This window comes from Bubalus kerabau, chromosome 2, assembly GCF_029407905.1.
Source record: "Bubalus kerabau isolate K-KA32 ecotype Philippines breed swamp buffalo chromosome 2, PCC_UOA_SB_1v2, whole genome shotgun sequence".
Classification (NCBI taxonomy): domain Eukaryota; kingdom Metazoa; phylum Chordata; class Mammalia; order Artiodactyla; family Bovidae; genus Bubalus; species Bubalus kerabau.
In genome coordinates this window covers 34,087,711-34,107,923 of record NC_073625.1, presented here as the reverse complement: position 1 = coordinate 34,107,923, position 20,213 = coordinate 34,087,711, and positions in this window count along the sequence as shown.

Sequence of the window (20,213 nt, the reverse complement as noted above, 5' to 3'; positions counted from 1 at the left end):
ATGTTTTTCTGGAACTCTCTTGCTTTTTTATGATCCCTGGTTGTTGTCAATTTGATCTCTGGTTCCTCTGCCTGTTCTAAAACCAGCTTGAACATTAACCAAAAAGAAATCACTGCTCCTGGAAAACAAATACTAAACAAATAAAAGCAATTAAAATACCTCTTCTCCTTATGACTTTCAGTGTTTCAGAGATGTTTTTCAAACTTGATCTCCTCAGAAACTACACATCCTCAGACCTGTTTTCAGAGGTCCCTGGATTTCCAAGCCAGGCTTCAACAGTACATGAACTGAGAACTTCCAGATGTTCAAGTTGGATGTAGAAAAGGCAGAGGAACCAGAGGTCAAATTGCCAACATCTGTTGGATCATCGAAAAAGGAAGGGAATTCCAAAAAAAAAAAAATCTAATTCTGCTTCATTGACTACACTAAAGCCTTTGACTGTGTGGATCACAACAAACTGGAAAATTCTCTAAGAGATGGGAATACCAGACCACCTGACCTGCCTCCTGAGAAACCTGTATGCAGGTCAAGAAGCAACAGTTAGAACCAGACATGGAACAACAGACTGGTTCCAAATCAGAAAAGGAGTATGTCAAGGCTGTATATTGTCACCCTGCTTATTTAACATATATGCAGAGTACATCATGAGAAATGCCGGGCTGGAGGAAGCACAAGCTGGAATCAAGATTTCTGGGAGAAACATCAATAACCTCAGATATGCAGATGATACCACCCTTATGGCAAAAAGTGAAGAGGAACTAAACAGTCTTTTGATGAAGGTGAAAGAAGGTGAAAGTGAAAAAGTTGGCTTAACCTCAACATTCATAAAAGGACAACCATGGCATCTGGTCCCATCACTTCATGGCAAATAGTTGGGGAAACAATGGAAACAGTGACAGATTTTATTTTCTTGGGCTCCAAAATCACTGCAGATGGTGACTCCAACCATGAAACTAAAAGACACTTGCTCCTTGGAAGGAAAGTGTGACCAGCCTAGACAGTATATTAAAAAGCAGAGACATTGCTTTGCTGAAAAAGGACTGACTATTCAAAGCTATGGTTTTTCCAGTAGTCATGTATGGATGTGAGTGTTGGACCATAAAGTTGATCACTGAAGAATTGATGCTTTTGATCTGTGGTATTGGAGAATACTCTTGAGAGTCCCTTGGACTGCAAAGGAGATCCAACCAGTCCATCCTAAAGGAGATCAGTCCTGAATATTCATTGAAAGGACTGATGCTGAAGCTGAACCTCCAGTACTTTGGCCACATGATGTGAAGAACTGACTTTTTTGAAAAGACCCTGATGTTGGGAAAGAGTGAAGGCAAGAGAAGGGGATGACAGAGGATGAGACTGTTGCATGGCATCACTGACTCAATGGACATGAATTTGAGCAAGCTCCAGGAGTTGGTGATGGACAGGGAAGCCTGGTGTGCTACAGTCCATGTGGTCTCAAAGAGTCAGACACAACTGAATGAACTAAAATGAATTTCCTATGATGTTTATGAATAAGTATATATCTTTAAAAATATTGATAAGATAATATCAGTGAAATCCTAATTAATCACCTTATAATATTGGCTGCCTTGCTATTTCAAATTGTACTGCTATGACTGATAAGAAGTCACAAAGATGGGGAGGAAAGAAAGAGAGATGAAGATCATTGAAAAGATGCATTAATGTTAAAGCCACTTGATACCCGGAAAGCTTTACTAACCAAAATTTCAGTGTATATTGAATGTAGCAAATTTCTGGGAGAATTGACACATTATTACATGTCAAATAATAGCACAGTCATATGGAATTTACAAAAATCCCTGTGCTAAAATTCAGCAATGCCGTCACTTAGAAGTGCCAGTTTATTTTCAAATAAACGATATCATCTATTATAATGTTTTGTGATATTAGTCCTGTTATTTTGAATTGTATAGGCTTTATAATTTTATTTATGAATATGTTTTTTTAAATCATCAGTTAATTTTCTGTTTATATGCTGGTAAATAATATTAAAACGAAAGTAATTTAAGCTAAAATTAGGCATTTGTGTCAAAATTTGCTTCATATGTGACATATTCATTGCTAAATTTTGAGACATACTTAATACTGGTTATTCTCCTAGCATTCACGATCAGAATTATATCTATTTTTGAAACATGCCTGTGCCTCACCACTACTTTTTCCATGTATTCAGTTAGTCATTAAGTGTCAAGGTTAAATTGTAGTCTAGCTGCTAAAATTAGGTTAGGAATTTCTGTGGAGAGTATGGACATTGGTCAAGATACACATAAACATTTCTCAGTAAAACATAGATCTCACTGAAATGTCTGGAAATGCAGAACTTACTTTACAGAAAGCACTAAGTAACCAAATGAATGTGCACAATGCTTCCCTGTGAATCACACAGGGATATGGAGGATGATTAAATTTATAAGCATTTGAGACTAGGACTTGCTGAGGTGTGAAGAGCTCTTAAATTCATTGTTGATAGATCTTCTTGAGTATTTCTAGGCCCTTCTCAGGCTCTGGTTTCACTGTGAGATTCAGATATTTTGTAACATTATTCCTTATTAATAAATATTGCATGTGATTCTTCATTACTGTATATAGCGCAATGTTAGAAATAAATATATTTCTAACCATTTTGCCTTCAGTCTGCCAATCTGCTCCATACCATCTTTCTTGACATTGCTAAAATAATCTCTGCAAAGATTTTTTTCACTTGTTTCAGAATCTTCAATATTTTTCATGTCCTAAGGTCTTACATTGGCATTTAATGCCCCTCCTCCTTCACCTGTCTTTCTAAATGTCAACTTCCTACCCCATACAATGACCCTCTGTTCCAGAAAGACCTGCTCGTGATGCTGAAATGAACCTTACTCACTTCACCCTGTCATCTAAGAATCTTTTTGTGCCCAATCTCTAACTTTGTTATCCACCTCCGAGCCTCATTTCAAATAGGGTACAGATCATCAATCCTTAATTGATTATATTTCTGATATTTGGAAGTGGATTCATATTCCTCTAATTAGATAATACATTTGAGGAGAATGTAACTTCATTTCTTATGTAGCATGTAGAATGATTTTAGTCTTATCATAACATTCAATAACTTGTTGCTGCATTAAGGCCTTAATTTTTATTTTATATTTATTACATTGAAGCTATTTTATACTTAAAGATATATTTATATTAAATGATATTACATTTTTTATGTGCTCTGCAGTAATAGTCTAGAATAATACTTCTCTGATTCCATGGAAAATAAAACAACCACAAAATAAATATTTTGAAAGGAAGTAAGTCCATTCTGAAGAAGATCAGCCCTAGGATTTCTTTGGAGGGAGTGATGCTGAAGCTGAAACTCCAGTACTTTGGTCACCCCATGCAAAGAGCTGACGCATTGGAAAAGACTCTGATGCTGGGAGGGATTGGGGGCAGGAGGAGAAGGGGACGCCAGAGGATGAGATGGCTGGCTGGCATCACTGACTCGATGGACTTGAGCCTGAGTAAACTCCGGGAGTTGGTGATGGACAGGGGGGCCTGGCGTGCTGTGATCCATGGGGTCGCAAAGAGTCAGACACGACTGAGCGACTGAATGGAACTGAATGGAACGGAAGGAGATAGTTGTAAAATCTCTAAGGCATTCTGGAGTTTCAAATTAGCTACAAAATACCAAAATATGGATGTTCCTTGTACGTAAGCAACTCCATTTAAAAATCTGCAAACTGCTTAGCTCCATACCTAATTTACCCAATGCTGAGTTTTACCTTAAGTACGAAATGCACAGACATGGAAAAGATATTTCGCAAAAGTAAAAATACTCGACTACATAGATATTAAAACAACTAACGTTCTGAGTACTATTTACCCTCAGTACAGAGAATTTATTACTTATGGGTGTAAATCAGGATAATTTCACACATGTCATACATAATATATAATAAAATCCTGACATACTGTATATTATTCACTTCGAAGGGAAACTGACACCTCCATGAAATTGATTCAGGCCTCACCTCTGTGAATTATCTGAGAATGTAGAAAACGTTAGACAAATTCATAACTGTGGTTTAGTTAGTTAGCAAGTCAGCCCAGAATCTTGTGTTTGGTGATGTAGAAGACACTTTTGTGTGAGAATACAGTTGGCCACTGTGTCAGCCTTCGTGACTCAGAAATTTGTTCCTCCAGCAAGACCACTGCCCAGTTCCAAGGAGCCTTCTATCTGCCTGGTATTGCAGAATAGCAAGACAGATGGTGTAACACATGTGTGTTCTCAAATATGCTTTATTTCTTTGAGTTGGCAGTTGTAGCTTCTCTTATGATAAAAATACACACAGAAGCATGGGCCACAGAAGTTTTCGTACTCAATGATAGCAAAACTGATAAGAATTTTGTTCTGAAAATGGACTACAATGAAAAATTTGTGTGCAGTTAGTTCAAAAGCTTTTGAAGAACAACAGATTGAAACTTTCAAGTACACAATTTCAAGAAAGCTTTTAGGAATTTTTATAATAGCAATTTCAACAGATTCAAAGGGATGTTGGCGTTATAATTAGAGTTTAGCCCTAGAAAATCTAGAGCATTGATATGATTACAATTTAACCATAGACTAATTAACATCTTATTTGTTTTGACACTTTAGAGACCCTTTTAATTCATTTGGGCAACAAATTGTACAGTCTTAATTTCTTCTTCTTCAGGAGGAAACAAAGATAAAAGTGCTATTTCATTAGGTTCTGACCTCCATAATGGCATCTCTAAACAACATCCTTATTAGTAAAATATGATAGAAGTGCCTTTAGGGTAGAAACGATGCATATTTATTTAGAAACTGGCTTTTGGCCAATTTTTCTGTACCCTGAAGGCATAAATATTACATACCAGAGTATTTCATTTCCTGTGCACTTAGGATTTTGTTCTTTACACTTTTGTGAAAGGAACTAGTATCTGCATGGTACTTTGGAGAGCTCATTTGTCAAAGGCTCACTTGCAGTTGGAAGCCATAACAGGCATTTCTATTCAATCATGAAATGTGAAATAGATATAAATTTCGAGTAACCATCTCCAGTAAATAGTTCAAATACAGGGGAGAGAGTGCTAACTAGTTGCCAAGATTTTGAGTTAATGGTTTTTAAAGGTGAGGGAAGTAGTTAAAATGAAAATAACTTGTATCCCTGAAGTCAGTCTTTGAGACAGTGTAGAAAACGGGCAAGCGTTTTTTGAGAACATTCTCCGTGTTGTCTTTCTGTTTTCCTGTGCAGAACGTTTGCCACACCTCTCAGCACAATCACTATAATTGGTGGAACAGGTAAGTTGAATTATGGGTGTTGATGCCACAGGTTGCTAAAGGGAACCACTGGCATTATGTTCGAAACCCTCACATCCCCTTGAAAAAAATGCCAGGGTGGTTTCCATGCAGCAGAATTCCCCTATTATTCATTTTTTTTCTTTTGACTCTCAACTGCACTAAATTGTCTGCAGCATTCACATCTCTAAATCATTTGTAAGGAGGGAACGGCTTGAGAAATATTAAAGTTCCATCACATTCACTTCTCTACTACGACTCAACATTTACTTTGTATTTAATACTTACTGTGTTTTATGCCTTGTAAGTGAAAGTCACTCAGTTGTGTCAGACTCTTTCCAACCCCACAGACTGTAGCCCACCAGGCTTGTCTGTCCATGGGATTCTCCAGGCAAGAATACTGCAGTGGGTTGCCATTCTGTTTTTCAGGGGAACTTCCTGACCCAGGGATCAAACCTGGGTCTCCTGTAATTTGGGCACATTCTTTACCATCTGAGCCACCAGGGAAGCCCCTTCATGCCTTTAGTATTATTATTAAAATGTCATATGCTTGTAAAACACTGAAGGGACTGAAGATTTTTATTTTATTAATTGACTTTTCAGTAAGCCTTGTGCATGAGTTGAGATTTCATGAGTCATTTTGATTTTTATTAAACTTGACAGAATCGGTTATATGTACTCTTTCTTTCTTTGAACTTGAAAACACACTGAGTATTTTTAATGACACCATTTAATCTTCTAGATATTATAGTTATTTTGGTATAACCATGCCTATAATATAGTCCCCCAGACATAAACTCTGCACCAACTAGCTTGCTTGTTTTTTGTTTTCAAATACACGGCACATGAAAAAGTGATTATTGCTAAACCAAATTCACAGTCACAAACATAAACCATGGACTTAAACATTTCATAATAACTTTTTAAATTAACTATATCTCAGCAACGTAGATAAACATTTCCCAAAAAGCTGGTTCTGTGCATGTGAATAAAGTATGTGCAGTAAATACAAAATGGGCTTAAAAAAAAAAAAGTAATTTCCTGTTTTAGAAACCGGAAACTACACATAAGTAGTAGTGGGGAATGAGGAAAGAGAGAAATCTTTCTGGGGTTCAGGAGCTATTTGATTAAGCTAAGAAAGTTTGCTGGAGAAAAGAGCAACCCAGTGAAGCCCAGGGCCTAGATGACAGGAAGGCAGTCAGGTTGGACAGAGTGAAACCAGGCATCAAGAAGCTGAGATGGAGGGTCTGCTGTGTGCGGGATGCACTGCCACGTGGAGTAGACATGCATTTTGAAGATTAGAGAGTGTAGTCATAATCCTTCAGGAGGATAAAATCACGGAGAAAGGCAAGATCTCAGAAAACCAACAGCATTAGTGGAAAGTACAGTCAGTGATTGAAATCATTGCTTAGAGAGCAGGGTTATAGAATCCTAGGAAGCAAGAGGTTTGTGAGCAACATGTGACATCATGGATGCAAAAACCCCATGTCACCTGCCAGGTGATGTAAAACTATGTGGCTCAGTAGAAAGGAGTCTGTGACTTTCGGCTAGCCCTCTCAGAATGATTTATGGGTAATACCAGGGAGGTTATAGATACAAAAACCAGTTACATAATACCAGGCTAAGCTCATCTGGAATAACGGGAGCAAGAATCAAGGATTGTTAGTAAGAATTTACATTTTCTTCTCATTAGGCTTTGAAACAGATTTCCTGATAGTCACATTAGCTACTAACACCAATTCACATTTCAGTCATCATTCTAATGATTTATTTACAATGTTCACACAATGACTTTAGTTATACTATAAACTGTAGTTATGGTCAGCTTGACCATAAAGCAGGTTAGCACTGTATGTATAAACCACAGTATATCTGTATATATGGCAACAGTGGAACTTTGTTAGTAAAAATATTTTAAGAATTCATACCCAATATAAACATAAATGTTTATAAGTCTATTGCATGTAATTCATGTTAATATATCATGTGCCTTATTAAGCATTCATAAAAATAGAAAATAAAAATAGATGAGACTAAAAACGGTCATAAGTTAAAATTCTACTTTGCATATCATCATCCATGGATCATCTGGAACATGCACATTTGTGGGTTTTCACCTCACTTTAATGACTTGATTTACCATTGATGACCATCATATAACTGATGACCATTCAGTTCAGTTCAGTTCAGTCGCTCAGTCATATCCGACTCTTTTGGTTCAGTTCAATTCAGTTCAGTCACTCAGTCGTGTCCGACTCTTTGCGACCCCATGAATCACAGCATGCCAGGCCTCCCTGTCCATCACCAACTCCCAGAGTTCACCCAGACTCACGTCCATCGAGTCAGTGATGCCATCCAGCCATCTCATCCTCTGTTGTCCCCTTCTCCTCCTGCCCCCAATCCCTCCCAGCATCAGAGTCTTTTCCAATAAGTCAACTCTTCGCATGAGGTGGCCAAAGATTTAGAGTTTCAGCTTTAGCATCATTCCTTCCAAGGAAGACCCAGGGCTGATCTCCTTTATAATGGACTGGTTGGATCTCCTTGTCCAAGGGATTCTCAAGAGTCTTCACCAGCACCACAGTTCAAAAGCATCAATTTTTCAGCACTCAGCTTTCTTCACAGTCCAACTCTCACATCCATACATAACCACTGGAAAAACCATAGCCTTGACTAGACAGACCTTTGTTGGCAAAGTAATGTCTCTGCTTTTGAATATGCTTTCTAGGTTGGTCATAGCTTTCCTTCCAAGAAGTAAGCATCTTTTAATTTCATGGCTGCAGTCACCATCTGCAGTGATTTTGGAGCCCAAAAAGATAAAGTTTGACACTGTTTTACTGTTTCCCCATCTATTTCCCATGAAGTGATGGGATCAGATGCCATGATCTTCGTTTTCTGAATGTTGAGCTTTAAGCCAATTTTTCACTCTCCTCTTTCACTTTCATCAAGAGGCTTTTTAGTTCCTCTTCACTTTCTGCCATAAGGGTGGTGTCATCTGCATATCTGAGGTGATTGATATTTCTCCCGGCAATCTTGATTCCAGCTTGTGCTTCTTCTAGCCCAGCGTTTCTCATGATGTATTCTGCACATAAGTTAAATAAGCAGGGTGACAATATACAGCCTTGACGGACTCCTTTTCCTATTTGGAACCAGTCTGTTGTTCCATGTCCAGTTCTAGCTGTTGCTTCCTGACCTGCATATCATATTTATTAATGAAGTCACTCAGTCGTGTCTGACACTTTGCACCCCATGGACTGTAGCCTACCAGGTTCCTCCGTCCATGGGATTTTCCAGGCAAGAATACTAGAGTGGGCTGCCATTTCCTTCTCCAGGACATCTTCCCAACCCAGGGATTGAACCCGGGTCTCCCTCATTGTAGGCAGACGCTTTACCGTCTGAGCCACCAGGGAAGTACCCATGATCATATTGGGCTGGTCAAAAAGTTCATTTGGATTTTGCCATAAGATATTATAGGAAAACCTGAACAAATTTTTCGGCAAACCCAATGCATAGCCATCATTTGTAGTAATAAATGTTTTGCCATTGAAACATACTCATTTCTTGTTCAAAAGACCTGAAAAAGATTTCTTTCTGAGGGTGTTTTTCTTTTGGCAAGCAGACACTATTTCCTCTAGACTTTTCTATTAGCTAAGTGAGGACACAGAGACAACTCAAAGTTTTAGTCAGTTTTGTGGTTTCAGGCAAGCCCTCCAGCATGACGGGGGTGGATGCGGGGCAAAGGAAAAATGAGTGGGGGTCAGTCTAGGCCGGAGCCAGTACACTCGAGAAAATCCTCAGTCTGTGTCTGCAAACACCACACGTAGTCATTAACCAGTGTATCCAGGATTTATCTCACCTGACCAAGGCGTTAGTACAATATTTGAACCTGTTCTGTTTAGATTTCGCATTCTTTTTTTTTTTTTTAATTTTATTTTATTTTTAAACTTTACATAATTGTATTAGTTTTGCCAAATATCAAAATGAATCCACCACAGGTATACATGTGTTCCCCATCCTGAACCCTCCTCCCTCCTCCCTCCCCATACCATCCCTCTGGGTCATCCCAGCACACTAGCCCCAAGCATCCAGTATCGTGCATCGAACCTGGACTGGCAACTCGTTTCATACATGATATTTTACATGTTTCAATGCCATTCTCCCAAATCTTCCCACCCTCTCCCTCTCCCACAGAGTCCAAAAGACTGTTCTATACATCAGTGTCTCTTTTGCTGTCTCGTACACAGGGTTATTGTTATCCTCTTTCTGAATTCCATATATATGCATTAGTATACTGTATTGGTGTTTTTCTTTCTGGCTTACTTCACTCTGTATAATAGGCTCCAGTTTCATCCACCTCATTAGAACTGATTCAAATGTATTCTTTTTAATGGCTGAATAATACTCCATTGTGTATATGTACCACTGCTTTCTTATCCATTCATCTGCGGATGGACATCTAGGTTGCTTCCATGTCCTGGCTATTATAAACAGTGCTGCGATGAACATTGGGGTACACGTGTCTCTTTCCCTTCTGGTTTCCTCAGTGTGTATGCCCAGCAGTGGGATTGCTGGATCATAAGGCAGGTCTATTTCCAGTTTTTTAAGGAATCTCCACACTGTTCTCCATAGTGGCTGTACTACTTTGCATTCCCACCAACAGTGTAAGAGGGTTCCCTTTTCTCCACACCCTCTCCAGCATTTATTACTTGTAGACTTTTGGATCGCAGCCATTCTGACTGGTGTGAAATGGTACCTCATAGTGGTTTTGATTTGCATTTCTCTGATACTGAGTGATGTTGAGCATCTTTTCATGTGTTTGTTAGCCATCTGTATGTCTTCTTTGGAGAAATGTCTATTTAGTTCTTTGGCCCATTTTTTGATTGGGTCATTTATTTTTCTGGAGTTGAGCTGTAGGAGTTGCTTGTATATTCTCGAGATTAGTTGTTTGTCAGTTGCTTCATTTGCTATTATCTTCTCCCATTCTGAAGGCTGTCTTTTCACCTTGCTAATAGTTTCCTTTGATGTGCTTCTGCACATCAAAGGAAACTAGATTTCACATTCTAACAGATAAAATCCTTAGTTCTTTTGTTTTCCCTCTTTACAAAAGGAGCTTATGAGAACATGCCTACTTTACAATGTAGTTCAAGTTGTGCCGTTGCCCATTTTTGTGTATGTTTGATACTGTTCATTTGTCTTCTAATCCATTGCATCTTGAGTAGTCCCAGCTTGTATATATAACTGAAATAGATCTTATACAGTAGTGATTCAAATCATGTGCTTTAAATGGCATTTTTCTGATTGGAAAAAATGTGTTTATATATATATGTGTGTGTGTGTGTGTGTGTGTGTGTGTGTGTATTTAAGCTCTAACACAGAGCATTGTTTCTTTCTAGGTACTCAGTAGTAAAGAATACAATTTAAAAATGAATATTTTGAGGGATTAATGTAAATCTTGGTGACTATAGTTGATAGCACTGTATTGTATAATTGAAATTTGCAAAGAGTGAAATTTACATGTTCAGCGATGGGAGTGCTATTTAAATAGATGGGAGAAATCCTTTCACAATATATATGCGTAGCAAATCACATAATCTGTACTTTTGATGTCAGTTTGCAATTTGATGTCAGTTTTATCTCCATAAAACTGAAAAACTTAAAAAAAAAACAAAACTAAAAATTAGGATATTCTTCAGAAGTTAGAGAAAGCATAGTTAGGGTAGCCAGGAAGTGGTAATTGATTAGACCTTTTCATATGGAATATGAAGCCATAGTTAGTGGTACAGATATGTACTGTAAGAGTCCATTTAACTAAATGCCAGAGGGCAAACTGTGACGGGAGAACCCAGGTATAGGTATTAAATTTTATGCTGTAGGAAATTAGACTAACCTGGGAGGACTGGCCATTCTGTGCAACCAGTTTCAAGTTCAGAAAATGGGATTAATCAGTATTTTTTTCTTTTTCCCTCAGCAATGTTATTATTACCTATAGTCATCATGTCATTCATTATATCCTGAGTATCCTCAGTACCTATTTATATTATTATTGGAAGTGTGTACCTTTTGATGACTTCCTTCCATTCTGCTAATCCACATCTCCTGCTTCTGGTAGCCAAAATCTGATCTCTTTTTCTGTGAGGTTTTTTTTTTTTTTTTTTTAAAGTCATCACAGCTGTGAAACCATGCAGTATTTTTTTTTATCTGATTTAATTTTGTTATTATAGTGCTCTCAAGTCCAACTGTGTTGCTACAACTGGCAGGATTTCCTTCTCTTTATGATTGAGTAATACTCCTTTGTATATGTCACAACTTCTTTATCCATTCACCCATCAATGGACACTTAGGTAATTTCCATGTTTTGGATATTGTAGATAATACTTCCCTGAGCATGGGGCGGTTTAGATGTCTCTTTAGTATAGTGTTTTTGTTTCCTTTGGACATATTTTCAGAAGTGGAGTTGCTGGGTCATGTGGTGCTTATGGTTTTAATTTTTTGAGATTCCTCCATACTGTTTTTTATAATGGCTATACCAGGTTATAATCCCACCACCAGTGCACAAGGGTCCCCTTTTCTCCACATCCACACCAGCATTTGTTATCTCCTGCCTTGTTTTAACAGCCTTTCTAGCAGATGTAGGCAGATAAACAGTCATTCTAACAGGCATAAGGTGATAGATCATTGTGGCTTTAATTTGCATTTCTTTAATGGCTAGTGTTACTGATTATCTTTTCATGTACTTGTTGGCCATTCTTATATCACCTTTGGGGAAAAAAAAATCTCTTTTGATTTCCTTTGCCTATTTTTATTTGAATTAGTGATTATCCTCTTGAGTTGTATGAGTTCTCTATATATTTTGTATATTAACCCCTAATCAGATAGCTGACTTACAGATATCTTTCCCACTCTGCAGAAGTCATCCATTTCTCTCTGGGCCAAATTAGAGTCATTAAGAGAATTGGGACAATGGGACTGAATATCACAGCAGGGCCCTATTGTGGTGGAAATGAAATTACTGAAAATGTCTAGGAGTTGTTTCTATGGTGTAAACAATGACTATTACATTGCTTCAAATTCCAGCAACAGTAAAACCACTTTGGAGTAGGAATTCCTTAATTTTTGAGAATACGTAATTCCAGGGAAGCCGGCAGGTTGGTTCTTCTGCCAGGGCTGAGATCTCCTGTAGTCAGAGAAAGGCGCTGTTGCCTACAGCATCACACGCCTGCTCAGGCAGCACCATCGCTTCCTCCTTTTCTCACTGTGCCCAGAGCAGGTGGCTTTTCCATCACTTGCATTTCAAACTTTCCATTAGTGCCTTGTGACTAGGAAAAACTGAAGACACTTTAAAAGAGTCTACTAGAAGACTGTTCAAGAACTGCATGAGGAAATTGCTTCTCCAGATTTCTCCCCTGTCCTCTCCTGGGAAACAAAGACCCCAGTAGTCCTGCCTCAAACCTCCACCTTCAGACATAATCCCTTCAAAGCAGACTGCACACATAAGAAAAAGATCTATATATGCTCCCGTGTTTCTTTGAACACCCTCCTGCTTGAAGTTTAAATGTAGCTCAAAACCCCATAATTTTCAAACCTTAACTCCCATCAATTTCATGACTTTACTGCTAGAACCAAATGAATCAATAGTAATCATCAAACCATCCCATGCATCAAACAAGGAACCCTAGGAAACACAATGTATAGCAGAAATAAATGGCAGGCAATGCATGTTTTATAGCTTATCATTTAATGCCTTAACTATAGTATGAACTCATTTAACGATATTACTGCGCTCTAGCAATGAAAGCAATGGAGTACTAATTTGATTTTTACCAGGTGCACTGATTCCATCACTGTAATTTCAGGAAACACGCTTTGCCTTCCATCACCAGCTGGGTTTATTTTTTTACACACTTCAGAGAAGTTGTCAATACTGTTTTGGTGAAAGCATTGTCATACATGATTAACTAGCCAGGAAAATAAAACAAACGGGGAAGGGTGACCAAAGAATCATGGAGTAACAAATAGCCCATTTGGAGTATAGCAGATTTGTTGATTTGGGTGATGTGTCCAACTCCACCTCAGTAATTTGTAAACAAAGAAGATAAGACTTCCCTGTCACTTATAATAATAATTTGTTCTGTTCTTTATATTTGTTTTGTTAAGTGTTGTTATTTTCTGCATGAATCTTTAAAGCAAAGAATGCCAAGTAGAAATTTTGTCTATATAAATCAAAGCCAAATTGTCACTATCTTTGAATCAAATAATTTCTTTGTGTATGTCAGGAAGATAGGATGTTCTGGTCAGGATCAGAGATCTGAGACAGGTTTTCTAATATAGTAATACAGAGAGGTCATACACAGCAGCCATGAATTAAAAGATGCTTGCTCCTTGGAAGAAAAGTTATGACCACCAACCTAAACAGCATATTAAAAAGCAGAGACATTACTTTACCAGCAAAGGTCCATCTAGTAAAAGCTATGGTTTTTCTAGTAGTCATGTATGGATGTGAGAGTTGGACTACTAAGAAAGCTGAGCACTGACAAATTGATGCTTTTGAACTGTGGTGCTAGAGAAGACTCTTGAGAGACACTTGGACTGCAAAGAGATCCAACCAGTCCATCTTAAAGGAGATCAGTCCTGAATATTCATTGCAAGGACTGATGCTAAACCTGAAACTCCAAAACTTTGGTCACCTGATGCAAAGAACTGACTCAGTTGAAAAGACCCTGATGCTGGGAAAGATTGAAGGCAGGAGGAGAAGGGGACGACAGAGGATGAGGTGGATAGATGTCATCACCGACTCAATGGACGTGAGTTTGAGTAAACTCCAAGAGATGATGATGGACAGGGAGGCCTGGCGTGCTGCAGTCCATGGGGCCGCAAAGAGCTGGACAAGACTGACTGAACTGAATTAAATACAGAGAGGATGTCATGACTGACTGTGGCTGATGGGTTGGAGTTGGGGGACAGGGCCTTACAGAGGGCTACTTCCTCACCCTGCAGTGATCAGATGTATTTGTTCAGTCATCCATTCATGTAGCAATCTCTCCATTGATTGAATAAACACACCCTGAACCCATTATCTGTGCTAAGTATAGTGTGAAGACACAATGTCCTCATTCAGAAAATTGATGTTCACGTCTTTCAACAACCTTCCTCAGTCTGAACTGGGTCAAATGTCTGCTACCTTTCGCATCTTGTCCTAACCCCAATACTTTTTGCAAAAAGCTGCCTTTGCCGATGAAAGTGAAATATGCCTTATAACAAAGTTTCCATTATAGGGTCAATGAAGAATTATAAATTCAGAAAAGAATATTTAGTATTCAGAATCATGATTTTGTAGAACTCCATGTTTAGAATAAAACTGTCTTTTTGGAGTTTTATTTTCACATAGAGAAAAAAAATCATATCAAACATGTGAGCCTTATAAGCAAAAACATAAGATTAACTTTTCCCCTTAGATACAAGACTATTAGGTATTATTTGGCCAGAATAATTAATTTAATTATTTTCTAATGACATTGAAATGTTACCAAAGTAATGCAAAGATATTAAACCTACTTGCCCTCCTCCTGATACCGTGAATGTATCTCTATGGTAACAGATCTTTCACAGTGCCACTGTGAGATGAAGCCAATTAAGATAAATAATGAGAGATCAGTGTACAGTTCACTCTAAGCATAAACTTTTTAGGAAATTATTCATATGAATGGGTTGCAAATAAATCACTTAAAAGTATTTGGTAAAATCTGAAGCTTGGAATGATTTTAAACACAAGCCTGTGTGTGTTATTCACAGCATTAGAATACACTCGTGAATAACATTATCTTCAAATCTATATTTTAGAAATGTCAGATCATTGGCAAGGAGTTTTTATCTTAGTCATATTTTTTAATGGTACTCAAATTGTTGCAAAAATGATCAGCTAATATAGAAAGGAAGTTTTTATAGATTATAAAAAAAGGTTATTAAAAAGAATTTTTCATCATTAGGAAATTAAGATATAGGTTTCTTTTATTTCTGCTTAAACATTTTATAATGCACTCCCTCATTCATCAGGAATTTTATTTTTACTCAACATGTGTCATATTATTAGAAATTTGAAGCAAAATTTTTTATATTTTTATTTTACTTTCTAGGATCACGTGATTTTAAGGCATTATATTAACATGCATAATAGACTATTTTTACATTGAGACTCAATACAACAACAATAAAAACTTAGGGGGAAGTTTTGTATATCCTGTCTTGGATATAGGTATCAGTTGCCCTTTTAATATGTTTGTATTATTCAAATAATTTATTCTTAAGTCGTGTATTCATAACTTTGCTTTCAAGGAACAAGCGTCTTTTAATTTCATGGCTGCAGTCAACATCTGCAGTGATTTTGGAGCCCCAAAAATGAAGTCTATCACTGTTTCCATTGTTTTCCCATCTATTTGCCATGAAGTGATGGGATCAGATGCCATGATCGTAGTTTTCTGAATGTTGAGCTTTAAGCCAACTTTTTCACTCTCCTCTTTCACTTTCCTCAAGAGGCTTTTTAGTTCCTCTTCACTTTCTGCCATAAGGGTGGTGTCATCTGCATATCTGAGGTTATTGATATTTCTCCTGGCAATCTTGATTCCAGCTTGTGCTTCTTCCAGCCCAGCGTTTCTCATGATGTACTCTGCATATAAGTTAAATAAGCCGGGTGACAATATACAGCCTTGACATACTCCTTTTCCTATTTGGAACCAGTCTGTTGTTCCATGTCCAGTTCTAACTGTTGCTTCCTGATCTGCATACAGGTTTCTCAAGAGGCAGGTCAGGTGGTCTGATATTCCCATCTCTTGCAGAATTTCCCAAGTTTATTGTGATCCACACAGTCAAAGGCTTTGGCATAGTCAATAAAGCAGAAATAGATGTTTTTCTGGAGCTCTCTTGCTTCTTCAATGATCCAGTGGATGTTGGCAATTTGACCTCTGGTTCCTCTGCCTTTTCTAAAACCAGCTTGAATATCTGGAAGTTCATGGTTCACGTACTGTTGAAGCCTGGCTTGGAGAATGTTGGGCATTACTTTACTAGAGTGTGAGATGAATGGAATTGTGTGAGAGTTTGAGCATTCTTTGACATTGCCTTTCTTTGGGATTGGAATGAAACTGACCTTTTCCAGTCCTGTGGCCACTGCTGCATTTTCCAAATCTGCTGCCATATTGAGTGCAGCTCTTTCATAGCATCATCTTTTAGGATTTGCAATAGCTCAACTGGAATTCCATCACCTGCACTAGCTTTGTTTGTAGTGATGCTTCCAAAGCCTACTTGACTTCATATTCTAGGATGTCTGGTTCTAGGTAAGTGATCACACCATTGTGATTATTGGAGTCATCCTTATGGTGACTGCAGCAATGAAACTGAAAGATGCTTCCTTATTGGAAGAAAAGTTATGACCAACCTAGACAGCATATTAAAAAGCAGAGATATTACTTTGCCACCAAATGTCCGTCTAGTCAAAGCTATGGTTTTTCCAGTAGTCATGAATGGATGTGAAAGTTGGACTATAAAGAAGGCTGAGTGCCAAAGAATTGATGTTTTTGTTCTGTGGTATTGGGGTCCCTTGGACTGCAAGGAGATCCAACCAGTCTTTCCTAGAGGAAATCAGTCCTGAATATTCATTGGAAGGACTGATGTTGAAGCTGAAACTCCAATGCTTTGTCTACCTGATGCAAAGAGCTGACTCATTTGAAAAGAACCTGGTGCTGGGAAAGATTGAAGGTGGGAGGAGAAGTGGACGACAGAGGATGAGATGGTTGGATGGCATCACTGACTCAATGGACATGAGTTTGAATAAACTCCGGGAGTGATGATGGACAAGAAGGCCTGGCGTACTGCAGTCCATCGGGTCGCAAAGAGTCGGACACAACTGAGCGACTGAACTGAACTTAACTGAATGCATTCATAGATTCCAGACTCCATGGTAGATTAACAGAGAGAAGGTTAACACATTTCTGACAGGAATTTGGCCCATGTCGAAATCTACTTATGTGCTTATCAATTGAACCAACCAAAGAACATTGAAAAGTGTCTTTAGGGGAAAATGAAATTGTAACTTTACCTGAGAAAGGATAAAGAAACTAAAAATAGTCATGTCCAAATTTTTTCTTTAAATTTATTTTATTGAAGGATAGTTGATTTACAATGCTGTGTTTATTTGTACAGTATAGCAAAGTGATTCAGTTACGTATACACCCATAAGATCTTTTTCATTTCCCTTTCCATTATTGTTTTTCAGAGGCTATTGACTATAGCTCTCTGTACCATACAGGGACTGTGTGAAACCAAAATCTGGGTCTCTAACCAGTTTACTAAAAACTGCCTGTTCAATAAAGGAAGCTCCATATTTTGTATGATTTTATGTATTTCATATATGTTTTATGTGTTAGATGTAGCTAATATCGTGGTCTTAGTTTCTTTATCTCTAAAACAAGTCTCTACGGAAAGGTGGCTAAGACCCCTTCTCCCCTGACAAGTTCTGTGTAAAGTTACTTTTGCTATGAATCAGTAAACTGAACAGATGCAAAATTTAGTAATAAAAAGGGTATGAAGTGCTGTAAACATCTCAGGGAGAGTCAAAGAGGGGAAGAACTTAGAAAAGTAATGACTTATTTGGGTGAATCAAAACAGTCTGAACAAAGCTGCAGCTAAGATTATACATGAGTAAAACAAAAGTACGATGGTGTTGCTATTCAAAATATGTCTAACATATTAATCTAGTTTTAAAATTGCCTAGTCACTTGGTATTTTAACTTAAAAAAGTTTTTTTTAACTTCTCTCTAAATCTGTGACTTACCTTGGACTTTGTCACGAAATAATAATCTTTATTATCCTTATTTTTCTTATGAACAAAAATTAAAATCGACATTTTATTATAGTATCTATGAAGAGAAGAAATGACAGAATACTTGACACTGTAACACTTTGTTCTACTTTCATTTTAACAGAAAAGATATTTGTAAGATTAAAAAAGAGATACTTTATTTTCTTGGGCTCTAAAATCACTGCAGATGGTTACTGCAGCCATGAAATTAAAAGATACTTGCTCCTTGGAAGAAAAGCTATGACTAACCTACACAGCATATTAAAAAGTAGAAACATGACTTTGCTTAAAAAGGTCTGACTGTTCAAAGCTATGGTTTTTCCAGTAGTCATGTATGGATGTGAGATTTGGACCATGAAGCTGACCACCAAAGAAATGATGCTTTTGAACTGTGGTGTTGGAGAAGACTCTTGAGAGTCCCTTGGACAAAAAGGAGTACAAACCATCAATCCTAAAGAAAAACAGTCCTGAATATTCATTGGAAGGACTGATGCTGAAGCTGAAACTCCAGTGTTTTGGCTACTGATGAGAAGAACTTACTATTTCTTAGAAAAGACCCTGATGCTGGGAAAGATTCAAGGCAGGTGGAGAAAGAGAGAACAGAGGATGAGATGGTTGGATGGCATCACCAACTCAATGGACATGAGTTTGAGCAAGCTCCGGCAATTGATGATGGACAGGGAAGCCTGGCATGCTGCAGTCCATGAAGTCACAGAGAGTTTGACGTGAATGAGTGACTGAACTGAACTGAAAATTTTAAAAAGCTCCCTGTAAATAACTTCCCGAAAATAGTGTGCAGAAAAGTCCTATATCCTTCGGATGTATTGTTCTTCTAATCCTGCCAAATTTATGTAATGTATGTGTGTGTGTGTGTTTGTATATACACAGGTGGCTCAGATGGTATAGAATCTGCCTGCAATGCAGGAGACCTAGGTTCGATCCCTGGTTGGGAAGACCCACTGGCAAAGGGAATGGCTACCCACTCCAGTATTCTTGCTTGGAGAGAATTCCATAGACAGAAGAGCCCAGTGGGCTTTAGTCCATGGGGTTGCAAAGAATCAGACATGACTGAGCAACTGACCCTTTCACTTTTTTCATATATATATATATACACACACATACACACACACACACACATATATATATATATACACATATATATATAATATTCCTATAAGTTTCAGTTCAGTTCAGTTGCTCAGTTGTGTCGGACTCTTTGAGACCCCATGAATCGCAGCACGCCAGGCCTCCCTGTCCATCACCAACTCCCGGAGTTCACCCAACTCACATCCATCGAGTCTGTGATGCCATCCAACCATCTCATCCTCTGTCATCCCCTTCTCTTCCTGCCCCCAATCCCTCACAGCATCAGTCTTTTCCAATGAGTCAACTCTTGGCATGAGGTGGCCTAAGTACTGGAGTTTCAGCTTTAGCATCATTCCTTCCAAAGCAATCCCAGGGCTGATCTCCTTCAGAATGGACTGGTTGGATCTCCTTGCAGTTCAAGGGACTCTCAATAGTCTTCGCCAACACCACAGTTCAAAAGCATCAATTCTTCGGTGCTCAGCCTTCTTCACAGTCCAACTCTCACATGCATACATGACCACAGGAAGAACCATAGCCATGACTAGACAGACCTTTGTTGGCAAAGTAATGTCTCTGCTTTTGAATATGCTATCTAGGTTGGACATAACTTTCCTTCCAAAGAGTAAGCGTCTTTTAATTTCATGGCTGCAGTCACCATCTGCAGTGATTTTGGAGCCCAGAAAAATAAAGTCTGACACTATTTGCACTATTTCCCCATCTATTTCCCATGAAGTGGTGGGACCGGATGCCATGATCTTCGTTTTCTGAATGTTGAGCTTTAAGCCAACTTTTTCACTCTCCACTTTCACTTTCATCAAAAGGCTTTTGAGTTCCTCTTCACTTTCTGCCATAAGGGTGGTGTCATCTGCATATCTGAGGTTATTGATATTTCTCCTGGCAATCTTGATTCCAGCTTGTGTTTCTTCCAGTCCAGCATTGAGTCCACGATGTACTCTGCATATAAGTTAAATAAGCAGG